We start from the raw sequence: 19,467 nt of genomic DNA, 5'->3' as shown, positions 1-19,467 counted from the left end.
GTTTTAGTTTTCAAATTCTATGTTTTGTCTATTTTGAAGTCAGGAACCCGCCTGGAGAGCAGGGAATACATTTCAAGTTGAAGTCAGGAGCCCGCCTGGAGAGCAGGGAATACATTCAAGCGCAAAAGTCAGGAGCCCGCCTAGAGAGCAGGGAACACATCTCAAGATAAAGTCAGGAGCCCGCCTGGAAAGTAGGGAATACTTTCAAGTTTAGCAGTCAGGAGCCCTCCTGGAGAACAAGGGAGTACAATTCAAGTTTTGGTTTTCAAAATTCTTATTGATATTCGGTAATGTGATTTGTTTCACTTACACATGGGCCCACATACCCAAACTGGGGCAGAAAATTTTCTTTGTTTTGTCTATGTTGCTGAAGTCAGGAGCCCGCCTGGATAGCATGGGAATACATTCACGTTTTGAAGGCAGGAGCCCGCCTGGATAGCATGGGAATACATTCAAGTTCAGCGATAAGGAGACCACCTAGAGAACAAGGGAATATAGTTCAAGGTTTTGGCAATCAGGCGCCCATCTGGAGAACAAGGGAAAACAGTTCAAGTTTTGGCAGTCAGGCGCCCACCTGGAGAACAGGGGAATACAGTTCAAGTTTTGGAAATCAGGCGCCCACCTGGAGAATAAGGGAGTTCACTTCAGAATGCAATTCAAGTCGGCAACAAAGGAACTTCACCCGGAGAATAAAGGACAACAAGGCAACAAGAACTACAAGATCAAGTTTGAAGATATAGATAGGACTTTTGTAATCCATAGATCATATTCTAGTCTAACTTCTTGTTTTATTTTGACATGATGTAATAAAGGGGTTCAGTAAGCAGTAGGAGCAGCAACAACAACAGTGGAATCACAGCTTCATGGTAGTCCCAGCTACCAAAACTTTCCGAACTACACTGACCTGATTCCTTTTTAGCCAAGGATATGTAGGCAACCTCGGAAGCAGGGTGCGGTCAAATCTTTCAAAAATGCTTCCCACGGAGTATTCAAACGGGCAAAAATTGCTCGTATCCGCTCACTTTATCTTTGCACGAAAACTCTTCGTATTTCCGGGCAAAGAGGGGCAACTGTGAGCACGTGATTTTTGCCCAATATGAATTACTCCCATAAATTCAAAACAAAATAATTTCTTTCAGTGTTCACAATTTTGTGGATTTTCGTGACATGTTCTGTTATTTGTTTGCATTTTGTGTGTGCATTTTAGTTAATGAAAAATTCAAAATATGTTGCATTTGCATTTATAGTTTAACTTTGCATTTTCTTAAAAAAATTAATTATTAATTTAATTGTTTTGCAAAAAGGGAAAAATCAAATAATAATAACGTATTTTTGCATTTTTAATTTTAGTTTCGAATTTTGGTAGCTTTTCATTGATTTGGTATTTAATTAATGGTGGTAATTATTATTTAGAATTAATTAATTCAATTTGATAAAATAATTTGATTAGGAATTAATTTAGGTTTTATTTTTAATTTTAATTTTATTTAAAAGAAATTAAAGGGAAAATTGAAAAAAGAGAAAGAAGAAAAACAAAAAATGAGATCAGATTTTTGGGCCAAATCTGATTTTCCAGCCCAAAATACCCGTTTAACCCAGGCCCAGACCAGCCAAAACCCGGTCCGGTCACCCTTTTCCCCGAACAACACCGTTTCCTTGGCAACAGATCAGGACCGTCTAGGTTTCTTGATCGGACGGTCCTGAAGCTGGGATCATCTGATATTTAAGTGTCCGAACCACTCAGACCCCCCCTAGTCGTCTCCAACACTCCCAAAGACCCCAACGCAACCCCACTGTGCACCGCCGCCGGAAATCGCCCTACGGCGGCGGTAGGTCTCCGATGGACACCAAATTTACACCCTAGCTCCTTATCCTTCTCCTCATTTCAAATCCACACCCTTTTTCCCTCGAATTATACCCGAATGTCTTAAATCTGGCTCAGAAGTTCCAAACCCTAATCCGCCGCCCTATTTTTCCATCGCCTCAACCGGCGGCACCGCCACCAACCACCACCAAATTTACACCCCCATTATCTCCTTCATCTCCTCTACCCTATCCCGTAGTCAGTTTTCCCCAAACATGGCTTGAGCCCTTCGAATTTCAAAAATAGGGTTCGAGTTCAGAAGCCAAATTGGAGGTCATGCATGCAAGTTCAGTCCTTTGCGTTTCTCTGAGTGTCCAAGTTTGTTTCATCCCAAAGTGGTGTTATTCGTGTGTTCTTACCGAAGAACAGGCGAGTTGCACTATTTTGAGGTTAAATCAGAATTGTTCGATGTCTTCAAGTTTAAATCGGTAAGTTTTCTCTTTCTTTCTTCGTTTTGTTTGTTATTTTTGCCCAGCCTTTTCGTTTTCGCCCTTCTCTAGCATGTTCTGAGTGAAATCAGTGACGGAGTCCAGTTTTCCTTCCCAAATTTTAACCAAATGTCCTTTGTTATCTTCTTGGTTTCATGTTATTTTTTTCTGATAATAGTTTAGGTTGGATTTAATTAATTGGTTAATCAGTGTTCTTTTAAATTTCGTTTGTTTTAACTTTTGGGCCATTGGGGTTTTCTCTGTTCACATTTTGTTTGGGAATCTCATGATTGGCAAGGTTGAACCTGGGCCCAAAGAGAGGGTTCAGCCCAGGTCTTGCCAGAAATAACTTGTGTGGAGCCTTTGGGGTCCAACCGGACCCATTCTGGGCTGATAGGATAGGGTAAAAACAAGGAACTTGAAGGGTAATTTAGGAAATTGGGGTAAGGAATCTTGTTCTAACTAACTAGGAAGCTTCTAGGAAGCTGGGGAGGGCGACTAGTTTGAAGTTCTGAGATTTAAAAGAAGGATACCTAAGCGAAAACGAAAATTTTTGAAGGTTTGAAATGCAATTGTGAATTTATTAGAGCTGCCCTAGTGGCTTGCCTATAAAGGCATAAGTTACTTGCAGCTTAAGGGAGATTTTTTTCGAGAACTGAAAATCCAGAAAAATACATAAGCTGCATAAATTTACACTTTCATAGACTTCAAGAGCTAAAAAAAAGGGGTTCTGAGTAGCTGAAGGTTTTAAAAAGAAATCGAATCTGTTTGGTATTCAAATTTTTGGTTCAATCTCGAGTGGATTTTAGTTCTGAGCTTTATGTGATATCATTGTGAATACAAAACTGGGCTAAAATGGTCTTTTCTCAATCATTTCTGGGCTAGTTTTGTTGTTGATTCCTGTTCATGCTACTGATTCCACTACTGATTCTTCATTTCTCTGTTTTGCTTTTCAACTTCCAAGTATTTCCTTCAAAGCTTGAATGGAAATGAAGCTTGTTATGGCAATTGTGCTTGAATTATGTAATGCGAGTCGAAGAAATTGATCGTTGCATTTTCCCTGTTACCTTACCGGCTTTGATGTTTATTATAAGTCGTCTTCACGTTCCTCCTAGGTTCATATAAGTTATTTAGTTTATGGTCATTATCTTTTGGATTTTTTATGGTAATGTATAAATGTTTCCCTTTTTATTCGCTTAGCTTGAATGTTTTAAGGTTCTTGATCATGTGTAGGAGCAGCAGAGAATTATTGCAAAGACATTTTAGTAGTATTCAGTGTATTTCAGGTCTGTTTGGGATATGTTGAGACCCATGTTGTTCGATTGAATGCATGTTGCTCAGCTTATTTTAGTTTAGTTATACGCTTGCAGATTGGGGCTTGTTTATTAGACATGCATTGTTTGCTGCTGAGGAGACTCGATATCGAGTCTTAAGGCTCCCGGCGGGTTACCTTGAAATCTGGCTTGGGCTCGCTTGGGCCCAAAGTTCATTTTTATTGTGATGTGGCTTTGTGTATCCAAGGCAAATATGGGCCTGAGATGCAGACAGTATTAGAATTATAATTTTAGTTGCTCTATGTTTGAATAACTAAGAAAGCAAAGATGTTGGTTTAATTGCTGCTCAGCATAGCTTTAGCTAATTGGTATTCAATAAAAATATGTACAATGTTGAGTTCTTGGGTATGATCTGGCGTTGGAGCGTGCAATTGGGACTTTAACGTTGGCCCCGTGCCTTCGACGCGCTGCAAATTTCGTTCCAGACTTCTGTTATCTTTTGTGATTTGGGCCCGTGACTGATTTGGGTTGGCAGTTGGTTGGGTTCTATATTGATGAAACGATGTTTCATTTCGTTAAGTCACTTGTTTGCTTTAGACGGAATTCAAATTACCTTAGACCTTTAGCTAACTAATTAGACCTTTTAAAAATGGGTCGAGGCCCGCCCGATTAGTCAAATGTATAACTTATGGCCTTCAAAAGCTCAATTTCGAACTTCCTTTAAAAATTGGGAACGAGGTGTGCCGTGTAAAATAAAATCTTAAAATGCATGGCCCTTTCCTAATTTCTTATGATTTAGATATAAAATAACAAATGTTCGTAGTTTGCTTTAGGCCCGTTTAATATACCACCGTGATCGTGGACACGTTCGCGTGACATGATTACGATTTCTAGAAAACAAAATCGGAGTATGCGTTCACGCAACTTCAGCTAAAATTTCTTAAAAATAATAATGCGTTATTAATTGTGGACACGTTCGCGTGACATGATTTTGACACGCCAAACAGATGGGTACACGTACGCGTGACTCATTTCACGATAATTTTTCTTTAAGCTGTAAAAGAGGCAAATGCACATAGGATCTAAAGTCAGTAATTAGACAATATTAATAAAGCCAAGTATGATCAAAGCGACCGTGCTAGAACCACGGAACTCGGGAATACCTAATACCTTCTCCCGGGTTAACAGAATTTCTTACCCGGATTTTTGTGTTCGCGGACTGTAGTACAGGGTCAATCTTTTCCTCGATTCGGGATTTAAACCGGTGACTTGGGACACCCTAAATTATCTCAAGTGGCGACTCTGAATCTTTAAACAAATCCCGTTTCAATTGTCCTTTAATTGAAAAAAACTCCCTTATATTTATTCCCTTTACGGGGTGTAGTAAAAAGGAGGTGTGACAAAGTTCTTCTTTTCTTCTCTTGGTTTTTGCTATTTGGGATGAAATTGAATCTATTTGTGATGAACACTAGCATGAGTAGCTAAAACTCAGTGTTCTAGGGTCATAGGTGAAACATGAATGTTGTTGTTTGAAGTTCAATTTGACAAAGTTGGTTTATCATATTGGGTTGTTTATTTAATTCTGCTTTTAATTATTTTGCTGAGTAGCTAACAGTGAAATACTATCTACGAATCTTTAGTTGAACTCGAAAGTGGGAATTTTAGATTGCATATAGAATTAAATAGGGCAAGTTCTTGAACCCGGGCCTCGGGGAACAGATTAGCAATTGGGATAGACATATACCCAATTGCCTTGCTTGGTTGAAATACAGGAATCGTAAATGCATTCTTGTTAATCTTAATTCCATAGACATATAGGCATTGAGTTAACTTGAATAGGCGAGTAAAAACTCGACAGATTCTTATGAGTAACATTAACCCTGTCAATCAACAATCCAGGTAAATCGATTAGTCATTTTAAGCTAAGAACATAACACGATTGTTAACTAGCCTGTGACCCTGGAATATCCTCTCCTACTGTTTGTTACTCGAAATTGTTATTTGTTTGGTTAATTGCTCTAGTTAGATTATTGCTTGGTAGTTTAGACAGTAAAACAATTACATCTCTATTTTGTGAAAACCCTCTTGGATAGACAAATTAATTGAGTTTGAATTAGTCAACAGTTAATCATACTTCATGGGAACGATACTCTACTCACTACTCTATTACTTGACGATCGCGTGCACTTGCGTGAGTGTTTTTGGTCGCAACAATGCTTGGTCTTGAAGTTTGAGTTCCAAGTTCAAAAGTTAAGGACATGTAGCCTTGAAGTCCTGAACTTAGAGTTCCAAGTTCAAAAGTTAAGGACATGTAGTCCTGAACTTAGAGTTACAAGTTCAAAAGTTAAGGACATGTAGTCCTGAAGTCCTGAACTTAGAGTTCCAAGTTCAAAAGTTAAGGACATGTAGTCCTGAAGTCCTGAACTTAGAGTTCCAAGTTCAAAAGTTAAGGACATGTAGTCCTGAAGTCTTGAAGTTAAGGACATGAGCAGAAGGGTATTTTTGTCTGGGCAGTTAAAGTTTATTAAAGCAGTTGCTAAAGACTAAAGACATTTTAAATGGTGGCTTAAAAGTAAATACATGTATTATTAGTGGCCAACCGTGCACTTCCCCCTATGCAAAACTAATTTATGCGCAGTTGCGCACAACTTATGCCCGAAGGGTAAGAAAGATCATTTCTTATAGATCTATTAAGGGTGGCAAAATTCAAAATCACCCTTATGAAGGTCATTCCTGTAATCCTACAGTCTATCGTTATAGCATTATGCCCAACAAAATAGTGAGTTGCAAATCTACAAGTAAAAATAGCACGAGCTAGCAAGTTTTCGGACCGATCATTCAAAAATAGCTAGCGTTTCCAAAGTCATTGAAAAATAGCCATTATTTTGCTGTAACACGAAAAGTTTCAGCATAATATACTGGAGATCGATGCACCTGTATATGAACTTCCAGCATATTATGCTGGAACTCCAACACACGAAAAGTTCCAGTACAATATACTGGAGATTGGAGCACCAGTGCTCCAATTTCCACTATTTATGCTGGACCGGTATATTATACTGGAACTCCAGTATATTATGATGGACCGGTATATTATACTGGAACTCGAGTATATTTTATACTGGAGTTTTAGTATATTATACTGGAGTATTTTTTGGATTTTTAATAATGTTTTCGTTCAGATTTATCTTTACATGAAAAGTGGTTAAATTTCGATTTTTTTTAAAACTGTGGCTATTTTTGAATGATCACTTGTAAATCTAGCTATTTTTGAATTTCTCCCAAATCTACAAGGTTTCTTTAGGCCCATTAATTTATACAAAGTCCAATATGCCTCAAGATCCATTTATAGACAGGGTTAATGACATAAATCGCTATTTCTATAAGATGTTTTTGACTTTACTGTGTATCTTAAATATAATCTTGAATGTCTCTTCAGTAGCTTATAAAATGAGATATGTTATGAAATAAAAGTAATTTAGTAAAACATGAACAAGAAATAAAAGCAATTTAGTAAAACATGAACAAGAAATAGAGATAGAGAGAAGGAAGAAATTTTCTTCTTCAATTGTGTGTATTTTCCTATCTATTACAAGGCCTTTATATAAGCATGAAAAGTGAAGAAAATATGTCATGGAATATGTCATTGAATATAGAAAATATGTCATTAAGCATTTGACATGAAGATCATGGAGGAAGAGTAGACATCCACCATAATATGATATTTATCATAACACTCTCCCTTGGATGTCCATAAATAATGTGCCTCGTTAAAACCTTATTAGGAAAAAATCCTATGGGAAAAAAAATCCTAATGAAGGAAAAAGAGTACACATATTTAGAACTAAGCCTTTTGGTTGCCTCGTTAAAAATCTTGAAAGGAAAATCAGGTGGGACAAAACCTTGTAAGGGAAAAAAAGTACATCGTGTATTAACTCCCCTTGATGAGAGCATCAGTTCACATCCTTCAGCTTTCGCATCCCAATCTTGTACACCAGATTTTGAAGGTTGACGTCAGTAGAGATTTGGTGAATAAATCAACCATATTATCACTTGAACGATTCTGTTTCACATTGATATTACCATTCTTTTGAAGATCATGCGTGAAAAATAACTTTGGTGAAATGTGCTTTGTCTTATCTCCTTTTATGAATCATCCCTTCAATTGGGCTATGCATGCTGCATTGTCTTCATACAAAATTATGGGTAGTTTGTCACACTTCAAACCACATTTGTCTCGGATAAGATATATTATAGACCTCAACCAAATATATTCTCGACTTGCTTCATGAATAGCAATTATCTCAGCATGATTAGAAGAAGTAGCCACGATTGATTGCTTAGTCGGTCGCCAAGATATGACAGTGCCTCCACATGTAAACACATAGCATGTTTGAGATCAAGCCTTGTGTGTGTCAGATAAATACTCTACATCGGCATAACCAACAAGATCGGGATTGCAATCATTGCCATAAAATAAGCCCACATTGGTAGTCCCTTTTAGATAACACAATATGTGTTTGATTTCACTCCAATGTCTCCTTGTAGGAGCAGAGCTATATCTTGCTAAGACATTAACTGAAAACGTTATGTCACTCCTTGTAGTGTTAGCAAGATACATTAGTGCATCAATTGAACTAAAATATAGTACTTCAAGACCAACAAGTTCTTCATTATTTTCTTGAGGTCGGAATGGATCTTTGTTTATATCGAGTGATCTCACAACCATCGGGGTACTAAATGGATGTGCTTTATCCATATAAAATCGCTTTAAAATCTTTTGAGTGTATGCTGATTGATTGATAAGAATTTCATCTTTCATATACTCAATTTGTAGACCAAGACAAAAAGTCTTTCCAAGATCTTTCATTTCAAATTCTTTCTTTAAATAGTCAACTGTTTTAAGAAGCTGCCTGGGAGTTGTAATGATATTTGAATCATCAATATACACAGAGATTATAACAAATTCAAATCCAAATCTTATTATAAAGATACAAGGACAAATTGAATCATTCTTGTACCCTTCTTTCAATAGGTACTCACACAAGCGATTATACCACATGTGCCCTGATTGTTTCAACCCGTATAAGGATTTTTGAAACTTTATTTAATAAATTTCTTGAAAACATTAATATGCTTCACAACAATTATAATCCTTCAATGATTTTCATTATACACATATCAAGTTTTCATGTATTGCCAGATTAAAACCTGAAATGATTATATCCACCATAAGAGAACATGTCTCCATATAATCAATGTGAGGATATTTACTAATTTTCTTGTGTCACAAGTCGTCTTTATGTCTATCGACTTGAACTTTTTGCACAAGAACACATTTATACCTCCATTGGCTTTATACTTTTAGGTGTTGGGACTATCTGCCCAACTTCACATTTTTTCAAGTGAAGTCAATTTTCATTGCGTATTTTTCATTTGGCCAATCATTTATCTGTCCAAATTTCATGACAGATTTGATCTCAAGATCCCCGTCAATATTAATAATATTGAGCGCTACATTATGTTAATAATATCATCGACAATCACTTTATGTCGGTTCCATTATTACCTAATAAAGACATAACTTATTGACATTTCTTTATCTCATTATTTTTAGGTACCTGAGCCTCTCCCATGAGATCTTATGAAATGTTATGTCATAGTGCTCTTCTAGAGCACTTGCCTCCTTATTATGACCATTTTGAATATTTGCCCCTCTCCTTCTTCAAGGAGTTTTATCTTTGGAACCGATTGGTCTGTTATGCTTCATGCGTGCCATAGACTCTGTCCCTCATGGACTTTATTCTATTTGGAGCATTAGCAGCTAATATATGACATTTAGCTTTGGGTCAGCAAATGCGTCTGGAAATAATTTATAAATTAATTATCACCTAAACTTCAAGTTCATATTTTCTTGTATGAGGATCTATATGTATTCATAATAATTCATTTAACGTATCACTTTCTCAGCTATCCATTTACTCCCGCTAATGTTGGGATCTCCAACACATTTCTCAACCTTCTTTGGGAACTCATCTTTGTGCATTTTGGTGGCATAACTAAATCATATAGCACATCCATATTTCTATATAGAAATTATTTGGTTCCTGACCCTGAACCGATTGTGATAGGGAGAAATTTTTATAAGTTGGCTAGATGCGTCCAAGTGCTGCTGTATATTAAATAATACATCTCATACCAAATTTCGTTTTTGGGAGTTTTGTTCTCATAACCAATGATTTAGCTATAATTAGAGGAATACAATTTCTGCTAAACCAACTTGGATTTAAACCAGTATTATTAAGATAAATCATCATAATTTATATTCTGGAACTGTGCTCTAAAAACTTGAGCAAGCAATCTTGCAAAAGCCAAACTGCAAGTTGATAACAAATGCACATGTGACCATTGAATAGATGCTTCTATTAAAATCATATAATAGTAAACGGTCCACATGGCAGGTGACTGGGCCCATATATTTATCACCTTTTATTTGTTCCAGAAATCAAGGGATTCAATCCCAACCTTAACTGGTAAATCATGAGAATAAGCAGCACAATATAATTCTTGAAGAATCTTCTATTCTTCAATATATGCCAATGTAATTATCAATTAATTTTTCGCATCATAATTGAACCAGGATGGTCAACCGGTTATGCCAACTAATATTTGTTTTAGTAAACCTCTAGTTTATTTGTGGCATATGATTTCATCATCATGCTTATATTTGTGTAGTAAAATAGAAATAAAATCGGGTAACCTTTCATATTTACCCGGTATGATTATAGAAATATGAAGATATTCAATCTTCCTTTCATTTATAGTCTCAATATGCCAACCACTTTGACAAACATTTGAAACTCAAAAAGTTTCTTTTGAGACTTTACAATATCAATGTCATGAATAATTTTATTCATCCGAGTAGTAACAAATTAGTTTTTCCGGAGCTCTTAACAACTTTTGTACTATTAAGATCTTTTATCATACCATTCATATGGTAAATGTCTCCTTCATGGAGAAACGTATATCATAATAAATTGGCATGGTCAGAATTATCATAAGCAAAATCATTTCTTACTTTAGTTTTGCCTTTAATAACTTTTATAAGGCATGACAAAATAATATTTGGCGTATCACATGTACGCGACCAATGACATATTCATGTAACCACACAATAATATTTATTCTCTTTATTTCACTCAAACCTCCCTTAGAGGTGAGTTGTGTGGTATTCATATAATCATGAATTGCATGTCTTTATTTATTACTTTTATCACATATTGCCACATTCAACTTTAGGAATGGGTTTGCATTCTCAATGTTTATCACAAGTCACATCCTCTTCAAGGAATGGATCATAATCAGTGACGTGATTTATTATTTTCATACCAATTTGATGGTAAACATTGTCTTCACATTTTGAAAGACTATTTTGAGAACCCTTATTGTTCTCCTTTTATAATCATAGTGATGATTATTATTATTTTGATCTTTGGAACGCCCACGTTCGTTGTTCAACCACTTGTCTTCATTTAAACTTATTATGCACTGCTACCACATTCACTTCAAGAATGGAGCAAATCAAGTGGGACAATCTTCATGCCTTTAATGAAAAATATATTATTTTTCTTTAGTCATCATTATATCGTCAATATGGTATAGTGGGACTCAAACCCAATGTCTTACCAATATAAAGACATGTTAGGCCATAATAAATTGGGACTAGAACCCAACTCTTATCATCATGGAGCATCAGGACTTAAATCTGATGTCTTATCCTTATGGTGCGTTGGGACTTGAACCTATCGTCTTACCCTCATATAATATTTATCACAAATTGTCTCATTCACTTTTAGGAATGGAACATAATTTTATGTAGCCACAAATAAGTAAATAGAAATGATAAGAACTATTATCAACAAAAATATGATGGAGTACAAACCCGTGTACTAGTATCTTACATATAAACATTTCAAAACAGAAAGTCACCATGTAGCGTTATTACTATATGATGTGTTACTGCAAACTAATGCATGATGATTACATAAAATATACACAAGAATTGAAACACATAACTAAATATACAATTTCAGAAAGCAAACAATCATGAGTAATAACTATTGCTAGCATATTCTGTTAATAGAAAGAAGATGTCGAAATAGACTAGTAAAACATAATGATATTACTTTGCCAACTATCAACATAAAAAAAATATGTTGCATCTAATTAGATTAGTATGGATCACAATATAATTGACATTATTTTTCCTGTGCCTAAAGTAGAATATTAACGAAATACATTGCCTTTGCCAAAATAGAAACCTAAGTATACAGTTTTTCACTCGCAAAATTTGTTCTTTCTCAAAAAAGCAATAGAATCACATCACGAAGCCAAACAACATCGGAATAAAATCTCAACATAGTATTACTAACATATTAAAATCCTTGAAGTAATATGGTCACTCCTCCAACATGATCATGTGACATAACTATTATGAGTAAGAAAATCACCTTTTTCAAATTAACAGTATTTAGCTCTAACATGCTTTAAATTTAGTTTCATGGGACCTCTAGGATATAGTAGTAATTATTATCTACCTAATATACATGTCTAACTTTTGTAGTAATTATGTTATAATTTATAGAACCACTAAAAGGTTATTTAACGGACCAAATATTAGCATCTGATGGTCCTACCTTGTTTCATCCGCTCCAAACTAACATATAACTCCTTTTCATTTTTATGGCGAGATATGAAAAGACCATACGAAATTTTGCTGCAACACTTCAACTTTTATGCCTAATTTTGTGGCTTACTTTGAAGTTGAAGAAGACCAAAACATTACTAAAAAACATAATGTGACTAAAATAGACAATATAAGCAAACTATCAACATGGCATATGAAATGTCGTAGGTATGATGATATAAATGAAATATTAGAGACTCGTGTTGATAACGTGTTATGAAATAAAAGCAATTTAGTAAAACATGAACAAGAAATAAAAGCAATTTAGTAAAACATGAACAAGAAATAGAGATAGAGAGAAGGAAGAGATTTTCTTCTTCAATTGTGTGTATTTTCCTATCTATTACAAGGCCTTTATATAAGCATGAAAAGTGAAGAAAATATGTCATGGAATATGTCATTGAACATAGAAAATATGTCATTAAATATGTCATTAAGCATTTGACATGAAGATCATGGAGGAAGAGTAGATATCCACCATAATATGATATTTATCATAACAAAATATTCTTATATTTAAAAAGTATGGGAAATGCATCAAGGTACTATATCATGCAATTTTTTTTAATATGTGGAAAACATTCAAGAATTATTTTAGTAACCTTAGACTTTATATATTTGCTTGATAATCTTATTGTATGTCCCCCAGAATTAATGTTATTCACTACTCAAGCATGACGCATGCTCGAGCAAGTACAGTCGAACGTTAAACTCTGCTATTTGTATAAAATAAAATAAAAAAGGCAGCATGGTACACTAAGCTTCCGCTATGCGTAGGTCCGGGAAAAGGCCAGACCACAAGGGTCTATAGTACGCAGTCTTACTTTACATTTGTGCAAGAGACTATTTCCACGGCTTGAACCCTTGACCTCCTGGTCACTTGATAGCAACTTTACCAGTTACGCCAAGGCTCCCTCTCAAACTTTGCTATTTGTATGGTAGTAGCCAAAATACACACAACAAAACTGAAAAAAGAGAAAAACGCAAAACACAAAACCAAAACAAAACAAAATGGCTAGAAAGGATGAAGAACTAAGGGTGGCAAGTGGGCCGATTAGGCCCGGGCCCGGCCAAGGCCCACGATCCCATGGGTAGTGGGACTAAACAGGCCTACTAGTTTAAGCCCGGGACCAGGGGGTTTGAGGTCCAAATGGACCGGTTCAGATAAAATGCCCGTTAAAACCGGGACCGTTTGGGTCCGGGATCGGCTCCTAAGTGGGCCAGTTCAACCGGTCCTAACCGATCTCAAACGGTCCTAAACAGGTCCAACGACTAATTTTAAAAAAAAATCTCAAATCAAAATCTGACCATTGGTGCTTTAAAAAATAGCCGTTATGGCTGCCAAAATAGTCGTTGGCTATTTATAAAATATCCATTTAACCCCTCCCCTCCTCCCCCGACTTTGTTTTAACCCAAACTTTTTATAATTACACTTTTTCCCTATTTTCAATTATAAATACCCCCTTATTCTTTCATTTTTCTTCACCAAATCATCATTCTCTCTCTAATTTTCCCATAAAATTGGTTACTTTATTGTTGCAACTTGTGTTAAAAATTGTGAAGTTGGTGAATTGAAGTATTCAAGTCTTCAACGATAATTAATTTCAACAAGTTGTTCGTCAATTCGGAAAACTCGTTCCAACTCTTTAGTTTTAATATTATAGTTTTGTTTGTTTTATTTAATTACTTTATATAATTATAATTAAGATGGATCTTTCATTAAAAAAATGTTTAGTAAAAATAAGGGAAAATCCAAGAGTGGTGAATCTAGTGGTCAATCTATTTCTCCTCTAATTCTCCGGCCTCCCCTACCCAAACCCCATACCCGCCCTCCACCTGCTCCTATTCTTGATAGTGATAATACTTTATTACAATTAACTGAGAGTCAATATGTGCATAATGTTGGTGGTGGTGAACGCTTAGATGATGAATATATGAATTCTCTTTATGGTAATCCAACTATAGATGAAGAAGATGAGCAGGAAATAGATTTAGATGAAACGCAACCGGATGATGATACACCCACTAGTCTGTTGCTCAAGTTAACCGAACTAATCCAAATGATGCCCCAGTTGACCCCCCTGTTAGTACCCCTACTTTTTCTAGACAACCTTCTAAACGGGCCGAAACATCTCTTGTTTGGCCATTTTTTATTCAAATGAGAGAAAAAAATAAAGCTAAGTGTAAAACTTATGGCAAAGAGTTAGCCTTTAACTATGTTGATCGGAGGGAGGGACGGGAAGTTTGAGAAGACACATAATGATACACCCTCAAGATAAAGTTAAATTTTTCCAAATGAAAGTTGCGGCCGGGGGGGGGGCAAGTCCAACTAGTCAGCCTGACACTAGTGCCGGGTCAAATCAATTTCAACCGGGAATTAACACTGTTACCGGTGGTATTTTATATTATGACCCAAGAAAAGATAGGGAAGAATTGGCAAAAATGGTTACTATTATGTGCTTACCCTATAGTTTTCCGTCTAACTCCCACTTTGTGCATTCTAATAGAAGAATTTTTAATTCTACTTATAAAGGATGGCATCGCACAACCGTAAAGAGCGATATTTATAAATATAAACATGAATATGAACAATATTTACGCTATTTATTTACTCATATTAATTTTTGTGTTGCGATTACTATTGATATTGGTAGAAGTAGTAATGACTGTGATTATCTTACTGTTACAAGTCATTGGATTGATGAGGAGTTGATAATGCAAAAGCGCATTATTGCTTAAAGAATAATTAATTCATGTCACACATGGCAGTTTATTTCTAGCACGGTTACGGATATTTGTAAATATTTTTGCATTAGTGATAAAATAATGTCAATTTCAATGGATAATGCTACTAGTAACACTAATGTTGTAGCCTTGCTTACCACTACACTAAATCCTGCATTTAGTAATATTTTTCATGTTAGATGTATTTGTCATATTTATCATTTAATTGTGGGTGATGATATGAAAATTTTAAATGTTAAAATTGAAAAGGTTAAAATGACTCTTAATTAGCTTTTTTATTCAAACCGTAGAAGTAGACTTAGAGAATATTTTAAAAGATGCGATGAATTTGGCCTAAGAGAAAGAAAGGTTCCTAAACCTTGTCCAACTAGATGGAATTATATGTATGAAAGTTTAATTGTTGCATATGAATATAGAAACCCCATAAACTCAACGTTTAATGCTCATATAAGTGATGATGATGAGCACCTTACAAATGCGGATTGGGCTAATGTTAAAATGCTTGTAGATTTTTTAGAAAGATTTCATGTTGCTACAAATGAATTTTCTGGGCAATATTATCCGACTATTTCGAACTATTTAGTTTATCTTGCAGATCTTGCAAATTTGTTTGCTTATTTTTCAGACGGTGGGGAAATTTATGAATTAGCTATTGCTTCCATGAGAAAGAAATTTAAAAAATATTTTTCTCCTATTCCCCCTATTTATGGTATTGTTGCATTGTTAAATCCTACTATGAAATTAGGTGGTCCTCAATATTGGTATCGATCTATTTATAATGGTTTAGAACTTACACCTGAGGAGTTGTCTACACTTTCGGATGCACAAGCCTCAATTAAAATAAATGCTCTAACTATTTATAGTGCTTATCAAATTGCACTAGATAATGCTAGACCAGATATTCCAACTCCTTCTTCTTCTAGTTCTCAATCATCTAAAAGAACTGCAGGAGTAAGAGCACTTACTGCTTGGACCGAGTTCAGGGGTTCTCAAGGTTGTACCACTAGTGATTGTTCACAACTAAATGAGCTTGAAGTTTATTTGTCACAGGGACTTGAGGAAGTGAATCCCAACGGCTCATTAATCTTTTAGAATGGTGGAAGGACAAAGAAAAACACTTTTCGGTCCTTTCAAGGATGGCCCGAGACATTTTAACCATTCAAGTTTCAACAGTGGCATCGGTGTCACACCCTTTTTCTACCCCTCAAAATAATAATAATATGTGTATGGGCCAAAGAGTGTTTCCAATTAAAGTGACAAAATTTGAATATGGATTATTTTATTGTTCAGAGTCGCCACTTAGAATTGATTTTTTCGGTGTTCCAAGTCACCATTTATTTGGATCCCTAGTCAAAGGAAGGTTTAACTCTATTTTAATCGATCCGCGAAAACAAAGTTCGGGTAAGAAATTTTGTTGACCGGGGAGAAGGTATAAGGCATTCCCCGAGTCCCATGGTTCTAGCACGGTCGCTTTATTGACTTAAACTTGGCTTGAATTAATTTTGGACAAACTGTGATTTATATTATTTTCATGTTTTACCTATCCTCTTTTATCTCTTGATTATTAGAAAAAATTAAAGAATATTTTTGAATAATAAGATGTCATAACCACACTACGCAAGCGAATGCGTGATCGACGAAATTTATTATTTATTCATAACGGCGCTACGCAAGCGAATCCGTAGTCATGATAGACGATTGTTAGCACGTTATTTACTTTTGAAAAATTGTTGCAATTGTGTTGGAGGAAACATTAACCCTCTTTTTTCAGAAAATTTATTAAATGTCACTACCACGCTACGCAAGCGAATCCGTGATTATGACAAAAGATTTATAAATTAATTAAAACTATTGAATATGACATGAAATTGATGAATTAACTTATTAAAAGTTAAGTGTCACGCTACACAAGTGAGTCCGTGAAGTTAAAGCACACCTACTATTTGCCTAACATTTAAATTAACTAAAGGGAAATTAGTTAATTAAAATAATAGAAAAATCTGATATTATTATTATTTTTCGAGCTTTATAGTTGGGAAAAATTATGCAAATAAATGTTGGACCAACTTTATCTATTTCAAAAGAAATGAGCCAACTTCTTGTTAAAAAAAATGGGCCAGCTTGTATGGAGCTTTTGGGCTGCTGAAATTTATTATTAAAATGGGCCAAGAAATGAATTTCAATTGGCCCAATGCTATATAGAAGAAAAGGGGTAATTTTGTTGTTTAAAGGTAAATGGGCCAACTTTTATCTTTGATTCAATAAGGCCCAAAGTTGATACAATCTTAGCTCTTTACTTAGTTTGAGTTCATGACCATTAACTACATAGTCACAATTGTATAAACGTCCACTTTACAAAAATAGCCATTTTTGCAAATCCGGCAAAATTGCCAGATTCACAAAGATATTATCACAGCACTCCTAGAAGCATATGTTGGCAGTGAAATTTCAGCAACTAAAATGAACTCATGCTATGTGTTATATACCTAAAGTCATTCATGGCATACTTAGCATTGTTACTCGGATATAATAGCTTGAAAACATGCTTAAAAATCCATAAACGTACATATCCCATTCAAAAACTTACAACTCAATATTCAAGTATTATGAAGGACTATATTCACATTATCACATGCTTGATACATAACAATAACATACAAGCTCTTCTGTTGTCAAACTATTCATCACATCAAACACATTTAAATGGTGCAGCATGTTCAAGTTGTTCCCATTGCTGAAAATACGTGCATTACGAGTCTTAAAGGATTACCTGGTAGCAAAAGAATAAACAGTAGTTCAGCAACTAAAGCAGCATAAAAATAGCAGCAAAACTAGCAGCAAATTCGTGTTAAAACAACCCGAAAACTTAGAGAGGGAACCCAGAAACGAACTCTAAAGAGGACTTATACTTTTTTAAAAGTTTGCACTCTAAGATTCACTCCCAAAGCTCACCATTTCAGCTTACTTTTCATGTGTTCAACTGCTGAATTTTTTTTTGTTTTTGTGACAAAGCAATTAAAAAAAATGCCCCCGAGGAAGTGTGATGGAGTCCCCTCTATATATCAAAACAACCAGCTATTTCAAATTAAAAATCAATCTTTTTGACAGATTTTTCTACAAAATTTTCTCTTAAATTCAAAAAGCAAGACTTTCTAGTTCAAATCTTGTCAAGTATTTCAAACAAAATCTGCTCTCCACTATTCAAAGATAGACTTTATTCAAATAATGTCCAAAGGTCTACATTTTCTTACCAAACAATTTGACTTTTGAGTGTTGTACTCAAAGAGTCTTGAAGCAGTAAACAAACAACGAAACAAGTACCATATACTCTTAAGTATTTTTCATTACCTCACTTTTATCAATACAAAGCTATTTTACTACTTCAACAAGTGCAAAAACAGAAAATTTAACATTTCAAACTTCAAAAACTAATGCTAAAATAATTAATAATAGACAAAAATAAAATCTGAAAATTAAAAATAAAAATAAAAAAATCAGCCATGAAAAAGAATAGTATTTTACCATTTTACACATCAAAAAGCCGAAAAAATGGTGGTATGCCAAAGAGGGTGTTCCGGGAGGTTGCCGGAATTAGGCCGGATTTTGGTCGCCGGATTTTTGGGGTAGAATTGACATCAATAGCTAGGTCTTGGGGAGCTTTATCCATTGATGTAAGTATTTTGGGGTGGTAGTGGTTGGAGCTTCTAGAATTTGGGCAAAAAAGTGACGGAAAAGTTTCCTAGATCTAAGATTCAAGGAGTTCGAGGGATTTTTTTAGGATTTGGTTTGGAGATATGGAAAGAGGAAGTTGTGGAGATTACGTGGTGCGAATTTAGAGGTGTCGGGAGGTGGTCCGTCGGCGGCGGCGATTTCCGGCAGGCGGCGGTGGGCGGAGCTGGGGCGGCGTAGAGAGAGTGAAGAGAGAGAGAAGAGAGAAGAAGGAGAGGGAAAGAACAAAGAGGAAATAAGGGGGAAATGGGGAAAAATTTTGGGGATTTTAGGCTTTAAATACCTAGGATGAAGATCAAACTAGGACCGTTTGATTAAATCAAGATGGGTGGATGAGATTGAATCTTGTCACTTAACCAAAACGACGTAGTTTCAAGACAAAACTATGTCGTTTTAAGCTCTTCTTGGCAACCCCCTTTTGGACCGGGTTTGGGCTCTTTGGGCTCAAATTTTGGGCCAATTTTGGCACAATTATAATTAAATTACACTAGCCCAAACCCCACCCCATTTATCAAACCATTACTCAACTCTTAAAACCTATACATACACAAATAAGAACAAACACACACACACACACACACATATATATATATATATAAGGTGAAAATTAGGCATTTACAACTGCCCCTCTTTGCTCGAGAACATGAAGAGTTTTCGTGCAAAGACAAATAAATGCCATGG

At 35.3% G+C, this 19,467-nt stretch overlaps 1 long non-coding RNA gene across 1 annotated transcript; it reads right to left on the bottom strand.

The window, feature by feature from the left end:
• Positions 1-17,584: 17,584 nt before the first annotated feature.
• LOC107795701 (uncharacterized) lies at positions 17,585-19,025 on the bottom strand. The gene is made up of 2 exons (XR_012708595.1): positions 18,580-19,025; positions 17,585-17,827 (listed from the first exon to the last, which is right to left on the bottom strand). It is a non-coding gene; the product is annotated as an uncharacterized LOC107795701 (long non-coding RNA).
• Between the last annotated feature and the right edge of the window lie 442 nt (positions 19,026-19,467).

This window comes from Nicotiana tabacum, chromosome 1, assembly GCF_000715075.1.
Source record: "Nicotiana tabacum cultivar K326 chromosome 1, ASM71507v2, whole genome shotgun sequence".
Classification (NCBI taxonomy): Eukaryota; Viridiplantae; Streptophyta; class Magnoliopsida; order Solanales; family Solanaceae; genus Nicotiana; species Nicotiana tabacum.
This window is presented reverse-complemented; position numbering and strand designations above follow the sequence as displayed.